The 8,905-nt window shown below is 39.9% G+C and overlaps 1 long non-coding RNA gene across 1 annotated transcript; it reads right to left on the bottom strand.

The window, feature by feature from the left end:
- Nucleotides 1-5,110: 5,110 nt before the first annotated feature.
- Nucleotides 5,111-6,213, bottom strand: LOC142288556 (uncharacterized). The gene is made up of 3 exons (XR_012749310.1): nucleotides 5,460-6,213; nucleotides 5,324-5,374; nucleotides 5,111-5,243 (listed from the first exon to the last, which is right to left on the bottom strand). It is a non-coding gene; the product is annotated as an uncharacterized LOC142288556 (long non-coding RNA).
- Nucleotides 6,214-8,905: the final 2,692 nt, after the last annotated feature.

Consider the following 8,905-nt stretch of genomic DNA (forward strand, 5'->3'; position numbering starts at 1 on the left):
TGGTGCTCAGATAGGGTCCAACTCCATAAACAATTAAGTAAAATCCGGCACTCAAACTTGTAGAATTTGCAAAAAGAAATTTTTTTTATTATTATTTTGTTATTTTTTTGACAGGCGTAGTATTCTGTGTGACAATCAGTATAACGTTTCGGTCATATATGACCTTCTTCACATTATTTCACACTGTAAACATGATAAACAAAAACAAACAAAATTCACATTTTGTAGAAAATTTTTTGTCACTTATTAAACGCATGCATAATGAAAACATATATCTCATCAGGGTGGAAGACATCAAAACAGGAACAGATTAAATAAAAAGGGAACATAAAGTCCATATATAGTGGTATATTTGATTTTCAGATAAGGAAAATCACTTCTTCCTATAAAAAACAATAGCATATGTAACAATCAATGTATAGTAGAAAAAATGTAATATAGAACCACTAATACTGTATATACTATATCCTGCATGAAAATTAACTGAAGTCAGACCACAGAAACAAATGTCCTACATTCAAAATAGAGAATAAATGGTTAATAGAAAATGTGTCTAAAGAGCCTGTCATTGTGTGGGGGAGAAGGAGGCCACAGCTCCATAAACATTAACATAATGATTCACCAGGCTGCCTGTGTCAGGGGTCTCTCCACTGATAAGGGGGCTATTCTGCTCTGCTGCCACTCAGGTCCTCATTGGTATGCGTAATGAAGGGAATCCTCATGCTGGGCTTTTAAATACACCGCGGCTGATCACATGAATTTAACTGCCTATGATATTCAGGTACTAGAATCCATTTCCTGGTCTCAAACCGGAAGTGATGCAACTGGATGGCAGCTCTCTGCATATGGTTGGCACTAATGAGCATGCGTCCAAATCACTCAGCATTATGCTGCTGGAAGCCTGTGAAGGATGAGTCGTGCAGTCTAAGGCTGCTTTCACACTACGTCTTTTTAACATGCGTCCTGAACGGTTTTTTGCTGCAAAAGCGGATCCTGCTTTTACAGCAAAAAATGCATGCGAACGCATGTGTTACTTTGCAGGATCCTGTCACTGGATGTTTAGGGGCGGGCATTGGAGTCATGTGATCGGGAGTGATGGGAACTAAACGTGCCAGACTGGGAGCCGGCATCTGACAGCTGCGAGGCTCGTAACCAAGGTAAACATAGGGTATACTTGCTTGGATACCCGATATTTACTTTGGTTACAAGCGTCTGCAGCTGCTAGGAGCCGGCTCCCTGCACACGTAACCAACGTAAACATCGGGTAACTAAGATAAGTGGTTACCCGATATTTACCTTGGTTACGAGTGTCCGCAGCTCTCAGGTGGGGGAGAGGGAGGGGGAGAGACAGAGGGAGGAGAGAGAGAGACTGATCACGGAGGCTGGTTTCTGGGCATGCTCAGTAGAGCAAGCAGGATCCTGCCTATCAGCACGCCAGCGTTCACATGCGTTTGCGTGCTGTTTAGTCAGGATCCAGCAATTTGCAGAAGTTGGACGCAGCTCAAAAACGCTACAAGTAGCGTTTTTGAAAGATGTTAAAAAACTGCAAGTCGCTGGATCCTCACTATAACGCACGCAAACGCAGGTGAACGCATGTTAACGCAAGTCCATTGCAAATGCATTGAAATGAAAACGCATTTGCACTGGATCCGTTTCTGCGTTAAAAAAACGTTCAGGACGCATGTTAAAAAGACGTAGTGTGAAAGCAGCCTAAAGGTCCAGTCACACATAACGAGATCGTGAACGAGATCGCTACTATGTCACACTTTCTGGATCGTTTATGAGTCGTTGTTGAAATCGCATGTTGGGTGTCACACATAACGAGTTTATGAACGAGCATGCGTCCCGTATAACAATCTTTCAAATCGCTGGGACCCTGTCACACAGCTACTATGTTAACGATTCCAATCCCATTAGGGGCGTAGTAAAATGCAGTGAGTCACGTAGGCGTGCATTTGTGTCGCCTTTTCCGCTTTCATTGGCGGCCAATACTGCGTTCTGATTGGGCGGCCGGGCGGGCGTCGCCTTTTCCACCCCCTCCGCTGATTGATATGGACCCTGTCACACAGCTACTATGTTAACGATTCCAATCCCATTATGCAGTGAGTCACGTAGGCGTGCATTTGCGTCGCCTTTTCCATACCCCCCTCCGCTTTCTTTGGCGGCCAATACTGCGTTCTGATTGGGCGGCCGGGCGGGCGTCGCCTTTTCCACCCCCTCCGCTCTGATTGATAAGGACCCTGTCACACAGCTATTATGTTAACGATTCCAATCCCATTATGCAGTGAGTCACGTAGGCGTGCATTTGCGTCGCCTTTTCCATACCCCCCTCCGCTTTCATTGGCGGCCAATACTGCGTTCTGATTGGGCATGCAGGGGGCGTATCTAGCGGTTAAATTTTGGATCGCGTCCACCCTTTGTCACTTCTTTTGCGCTTTGCTTTGAGATAGAACCTGCGTCTCCACCCTGATTCCTTCGTCCATTGTACCCGGTCGCTTTGTTGGTGTGTTTTTCGGATCGAAGCCGCAGTTGCACCTGGAGTATCCTTGCAGTGCTCTCGAGTGTCGGTGAGATCGTATTTGCGATTCCGCTTGGATTCTACATTGATATACACTTCTTTGAAAAGGTAGGTCTTTTTTTTTGTTGGGGGGGGTGGGCTTTTTTTTGAATAATGTTCTTGCTGTTAGATATATGTTAATATTTATTATGTGAGTTGATTGCTGTTAGATATATGTTAATATTTATTATGTGAGTTAATTAAAGTTGCTGGCTTTTATCTGTGCGTGTATAATGCCTTTTAAAGAGGGGTCTCTCCATAGTGCTGTTTGTAATGTGTCCTATCCTAGCATTGCTGGCTCTTTTGTCTCTCATTAAATAAAATATAGAAATGTGGCACTCCTTCTATAGTCGCTGGTGCTTGGATAGGGTCCCACCCCAGATCAAAAAATGAAAAAAATCCAGCACTCAAAGCATTTAACTGAAATTGTTTTATATTTTATTCATGGATCTGTGTAATTATTAAAGACGTTTCGGTCATCCGACCTTCATCAGTTTACACAGAAAAGGTTCTGTAGAAATATATGAAAAAGCTGGACCAGAGGAAAAAGCTGCCCGTCCCGGTCTGCAGTCAATGTCACATACTGTCTACAGAACCTTTTCTGTGTAAACTGATGAAGGTCGGATGACCGAAACGTCTTTAATAATTACACAGATCCATGAATAAAATATAAAACAATTTCAGTTGAATGCTTTGAGTGCTGGATTTTTTTCATCTTTTGTCTCTCAGCTACAGCCGCCATTTTGTGTTTCTGCCACACATAGGGGCGGCCATTATAGTCTCTGCCACACCATAACCAAAAATTGTGATCGGTTTATTGCAAGTTCTTTTATGTTTACATATAAATTTTTCATTCTTTATTTCAGATGGCTTATTATAACAAAGAAGACTTTGTGCGTGAGCTGCTGGATTTGTATAAATCACTGCCCTGCTTGTGGAGAATCAAATCCACAGAATATTCTGACAGAATAAAAAAACAAGCCGCCTATGCCCAACTGGTGGAGCTTTTTAAAAAACACAGTGGAGGCGAGGCGGTGGATGTCAAAGTAGTAAAAAAGAAGATACAAGGCTTGAGGACTGTATATAAGAAAGAAGCAAATAAGGTGGACAAATCAAAAAAGTCAGGGGCCGGCACTGACCAGGTATATGTTTCACCTTTGTGGTATTTCAATCTCCTGGAATTCACAAGGGACCAGGAGCTACCACGAATGATGGAAAGCTCCTACCAAAGAAACGTAGACCTGGAAGCAGACATTGAAAACGATGACATCCCGATCGATGACAACACCTCCACTGTTGTAGATGTAAGTACCTTATTTGCTTCACGGTACATAGCATTCAAACTTTATATGTACATGCCATTGAGGAACACAAAATAGTAACTTATTGTTACCATGATTTATTGTGCAGTTTGGAAAAGTTATCCCTTCCAGTTCAGATAAGTACACTCCAATACAATTTTGTCACACTTTAATTAAATTTACTAACTATTAATGTATGACTTTTAATTAACATTTATTTTTCTGTTCCCGCAGAACCCTCAGACAGATATGGTGAGGCCCCAATTGAATGAGAACCCCACCACATCGAGCGAGCCTATTGTGGAGGATAATGAGGTACCTGCACCCTCTGGTGAAATGCGGCGAAGACAGTTACGCAAAAAGAAGGCCAACACCCCTGTGACATCCGCTGAATTTTATTCTTTGGCAACCCAACTGCTATCACAGCCAAAAAGCCCTCCAGTGGATAGCTTTGCCGCATTTGCATCGGACAGACTCTGCAAATTGGATTCCACACAGAGGGAGCAAGCAGAGAGACTAATGTTTGAAGTCCTAAGAAAGGCAGGCCGAGGAGAACTTGATGACAATGACACGATATGCAAGTTAAACCAGCCCCATCATTCTTCGACATGGATTCCTCGCCAGCCCCTGCAAAGTACACCAAACAGGATGCATCCACCACGCTTGCAGCTTGACCACCCCCCACAGTATCCCCCCCCACAGTTTCCCCCCCAACATTATCCCAGGTATTCAAATGATTCATTTTTAAGCCAACTGTCATCTCCCACCCGGCCTGAATATGTCAACCAATATGAAGACGGCCACTAAATTTTGTTATTGTTGTTGTTTTGTTATTTGAGATTAATTTTAATTGATTGTTATATTTTCATTGTAATAATAAATTTATGTTGGTTCAATCTTGCTGCCTGCGTTACTTAATTCAGCATATGGTTGTGATGCCCTGGCAAAACACGGTAGTTACAGAGATTGTACCATACTCCACCCTCATTGGCATACCACCACACAACCCCCACACTCATGTACACCAAACAACCAGTAAAGCCTAGTCACCCCTTCGTGGATAATGGGATTGGTGCATCTATACAGATGCCTACATGTAATATGATGTTTGTGAGTGGTGAGTTTGTGAGTGGTGATAGCTGTTAACTTGCTTTATGCAATGAGACATACCAAACAGCAGATATCAATTTCAAATTTTTTATAACACATGTATATGTACACAATAACCAAAAAAAAAAAAAAACGTTAGTTGCTGCTGCCCTCCCCTTGTCCAGCCACATAACGTGCCAGCAGCGACGCATGCCGCTCCACTTTGGCCATCAGCCTCCTGTGGGCTGACATAATCCTTCTTTGGGAGGACATGATTTCGGCCAAAGTGGGTATGCCTATGGAGGGAATGGTAAAATTAATAAATCATAATTTTTATTTCTGCTTATTATTACAAAGTAGGAGATTCATGACTTACGGTTATCCCCCTCGTCCGATAAAGACTCACTTATGGAGCCTGGACTAGCATCTATGAAAACAAAAAACACTTTATAGTACTCAACAGCTTTTTGTTTTGTACTTTATATGGCGTTAATGTTATATTAAAAAATTACCGGGGGCCGATCCGGCCGGTGGCCCCTGTGGGTGGTACTCCTCCTCCTCCTCCTCTGGTGGCTGTAGATCCACCGGGGGCTCGGGCACATGCTCTCCCTCCTCTGCGGCCCCTTGCTCCTCTGGGGGTTCTTAAGAAAATATAAAGTTTAATGTGGTTGCGTTATGATACATATAGGACTGTGGGGGGTACATTGAAATATATGGCGGACTACGTAGCCTACCTTATACAAGGACTATGGGGGTGAATTTGAACACATTGTGGACTATGTGGTGCAGTATAATATATGGAGAACTCTGGGGTGAATGAAACTTCATGGAGAACTCTAGGAAATTCATTACAGTTCATGGAGGACTATGGGATGCATTCTAATATCTGAAGGGTTATGTGGAACCCTTTATACTATATGGAAGGCTATGTGGGGGCCAATATTGTATTTGGAGAACTAGATATGAGGGGGGACAAAAATACAAGCAGGAGATGGAATTTTTTTGTGCTGAGGGAAAAAGACCCACTAACCACAGCACCCGGCTTTGCCATGCTCTCTCTGATATGGGAAAAGCTGGGTGGTGAGGGAATGATGTTTTGCCAAGCATGGCGAAGCTGGGTGCCAAGGACAAGAGGTATATCAGAACATATGAAAACTGTGTGCTGATAGAGGGTTGTCAGTTCATGGGAAATCTTGGTGTAGAAAGCCTACTGTCTGCGTAATTTCCCTGTGTCCCGAGTGTCAGTGTAATTAGCCCGTACCACAAGTGTCGGTGTATCTAGCGATCTATGCAATAGATCTCTATATAAAGATCTGTTACATATTATATATATATATATATATAATCTATATATATATTATATATATATATATATATAATCTATCTATCGTTCAATGCAATAGATCTCTATATATATATCTATTACATATTATATATATATAATCTATCTATCGATCTATTACATAGATCGATATATTATATAAATACTTTTAATGAATTAAAAGAAAAAAAAAAATATATATATATATATATATAATAAATATATATACATTAAAATATATATATTTATTATTTAAATATTATCTGTATATATTTATTTTTATAATTATATATATAATTAATATATTATATATTTTTATAATTATATATAGATATATATATTATTTATATATATATTATATGTATATATTTATTTTTATTATTATATATATCTAAATATATTTTTAGAATTTTATCTATATATATATATATATATATATATATATATATATATTTTATATGTATTATATATATATATATATATATATATATATATATATATAATCTATCGATCTATAAAATAGATTATATATATATAATTTTAATTAAGTAAAAGGATATATATATCATAAATATATACATTTAAATCTATATATTTATTATTTATTATATATGTATATTTTCTTATATTTATATTTATACATAATTAATATGAATTATATATATTTAATTTAAATATATATATATATAGATATATATATATATTATTTATATATGTATTATATATTTATTTTTATAATTATATATATATATATATATATATATAGATAGATAGATATATATTTAAGAACACCATTATACGTTGCCAAGGCACACTCATCTGCGCCTACCTTGGTTTTGTAACTCTGCTTGTATGGCAGAGATCCGGGCACTGGAGCGGTACCGCAGATCCGCTAATTTTTTGCGGATCTGGGCGCAGGTGCGCTCCAAATGAAATCTCCTCCTCAACCCACGTTGGATCCTGCGCAAGACCGCTTTCTTATGGAGAAGTGGATGCTCTTGCGCCTCACGGCAATCATAATCGCGAGCATCCACTTCTCTAATTAGGTAACGGACCTCCGCCTCTCCCCAAGCTGTTGCCCTCCTGCGTGCCGCCATTGTTCGCTGGTGTGTCTACGTAGCAAACGCAGTTGCGTCACCCGCGGTAACGCCTCTTCACATCTGATTCAACGGATAGCGTCACGTGAACGCTAGCTCCAATCAGATTGGGGTGGACGTTGTTGATCCTGCTCCAGCCAATGGCCGCCGATATTACATCTTCGGCCATGGCTGGATTGTTGATTTGTGAAATATTACAATTGCTATGATTGACGGTGAAAGTGCGACGCACTTTTAACAAATCAGAATGATCTTTGCTGCAGAAATGAGATCGCGCCATGACGCAAATGCTGTGTCAAGGGGTCGTGGTATCACACACTGCGAGCGCACATACAATTATAAAAAATCGAAAAAGAGATGTCGTTTGAAGGTTTCGGGGACGCACAAACGTCCCCGTTTAAAAACCCCAAATGAAAATATATAAGGCTTCATATTCATAATTTGCGTGTTTTTTTTTTTTATTGCATTGGTACATGGAAATCAAAATTGTACAAGAGCCCTAAATGATGTATTCATCATACAGCTGGACGCCAAATTGAGGAAGTAAATAAACCTTTGCAGGGTTTTACCTAAAGAAAAGCAATGTTGAAGTTAAAAGTGAACATTTTACTTTTAAACCCAAAAACAAATTTTAGTCATACCATTGAGCATTTCTACTATGGTATCAAGATAAAATTCACCATAAAATATATTGTGCAATTTCTTCTTAGTGCACCCATATGTAATATGTGGTTGAAATCAACTGGTTTGGCACATATTTTGGCACGCTGTTGTTCGCTACGCTCACTCTCAATGTGCGATCCGGAGCAGGAAGCCCAATGATAGCGGTGATGACACCCGGTGCCGGGCCGGACTAGTCTGGGGGTCGTAAGTGGTTGCCGGAGTCATGGCTTCAGTGGGGGTGATAGTTTATATTCGTGACGCCACCTTAATCCGCCGCTGCTGTATGGGGCATCCGGGGGTGATGTAACGGCAGCAATGGTGGTACTGCTCCCCACAGTAGCCCTTAATAGTGAATGAATGACAAACAAATCTTGTGGAAAGTAAAAACAACTGTTTATTAAAGTAATCATTTTGCAAAAATGACATTTTAGTATAAATGTGATGAACATAACAATACAAGTAACCATATATTTTAAAATTAGTATAAATGTGATGAACATAATACAAGTAACCATATATTTTAAAATTAAGAAGGGAAGTTTCTAAAACAAATCAATACAAGAAAATAAAACTCAGCATAATAAATGTGCTCAATACAAGTTTATCTAATGCTGCCACGTAATTGCACCAGGACCATTAAAATATTGGCAGTACTTTTCTCGACAGGCCTTCGCATCATCGGTATTTCTGCCGGGCGCCAATGGTTGAAGTCCTGCGATTGCGGGATCTTCAGAATGCCATTCGCCAAGCACCACTTCGCCATTTAAGTCATCAGAGTCTACAAAGCCTGTTGGACAGTACGTAATAGCATCTCGCCGTCGAAGAAAGTTGTGAAGGGCGCAACAGGCCAAAACAACTGCGTCTATTGATGGTAGAC

Source organism: Anomaloglossus baeobatrachus, unplaced genomic scaffold (assembly GCF_048569485.1).
Source record: "Anomaloglossus baeobatrachus isolate aAnoBae1 unplaced genomic scaffold, aAnoBae1.hap1 Scaffold_84, whole genome shotgun sequence".
Classification (NCBI taxonomy): domain Eukaryota; kingdom Metazoa; phylum Chordata; class Amphibia; order Anura; family Aromobatidae; genus Anomaloglossus; species Anomaloglossus baeobatrachus.